This window comes from Crinia signifera, chromosome 2 (assembly GCF_055691185.1).
Source record: "Crinia signifera chromosome 2, ASM5569118v1, whole genome shotgun sequence".
NCBI classification, from domain to species: Eukaryota; Metazoa; Chordata; class Amphibia; order Anura; family Myobatrachidae; genus Crinia; species Crinia signifera.
Genome location: NC_139218.1, coordinates 53,120,415 through 53,121,365, shown reverse-complemented (window position 1 = coordinate 53,121,365; position 951 = coordinate 53,120,415). Strand labels below are relative to the sequence as shown.

The 951-nt window shown below is 53.0% G+C and overlaps 1 pseudogene; it reads right to left on the bottom strand.

The window, feature by feature from the left end:
* Positions 1-208: 208 nt before the first annotated feature.
* Positions 209-437, bottom strand: LOC146060911 (U2 spliceosomal RNA; annotated as a pseudogene).
* Between the last annotated feature and the right edge of the window lie 514 nt (positions 438-951).

The window sequence follows — 951 nt, the reverse complement described above, 5'->3', positions numbered from 1 at the left end:
CTCCTTAGCAGACAGCACAGCACCCGGAGAAGAGGCAGGCCGGAAAGGAGGCAGGCGGGCGGGCAGAGGAGCAGAGGCGGGCGTGCGGAGGAGAGTGGAAGGGGGCGGGCACAGGAGAAGGCTCCATCATAGTGGGCGGTGTGGCCTGTGCAGCATGACCTCTACTGTCACGTTAGACAAGCCGCACGAAGGGGTCATGATTCGGGAACAGCCGGGCAGCGTCTGAGCGAGTGCTCAGACGCTGCCTGGCATTAGACTGCGCATGCGCAGTCTAATCCCGAAATCCCAGGATTGGATACTCCAATCCGGGATTGAAATCCCGGACCTTTTAAGGCCAAATCCCGGGATCCCACCGATCCCGGGATTGGCCACCCTAACACCGACTGATAAGAACAGATACTACACTTGATCTTAGCCAAAAGGTTGCACCATGCAATCCTGTCAATAGCATCACCATGGTGGTGTTGGGGGGTGCCAGTCACACCCAGGTAACACCCATTGAGGGGCGCCATAAGCCTAAGGGTGACTCCACATTTACCTGCTCAGTAACAGGAGCCCAGTTCTGCAAACTGACTGCAAACCGCACACCAGCTTCTGTCACAATGTAGGAGCCAACAGTGCAGACTGGTGCCTGGAGGCAGCCTAGCAGCTCTGGACCGCCCGGAGTGACAAAAACATGAGTTTGGGCCACAAGGCCATGCCCCCTGTCCATATGGCAATGCCCCACTTTGTCAAAACCCTTTTTTATTCTCCAATCCTCTCCTGAGTTGACAACTGCAACCTCACCTTATTCCTCTAACCCTTGTATTCCTGCTTCATATGAGAAATGTTCTCCCTACTATTTGTTTTCATATCTGTATTTATTGTATCTCCCTTTATGTCAACTATATAGCATTGCAGAGTAATGTGACAATGACAATAATCAATGGTTAAAGTGGCGGGAACGGGGTG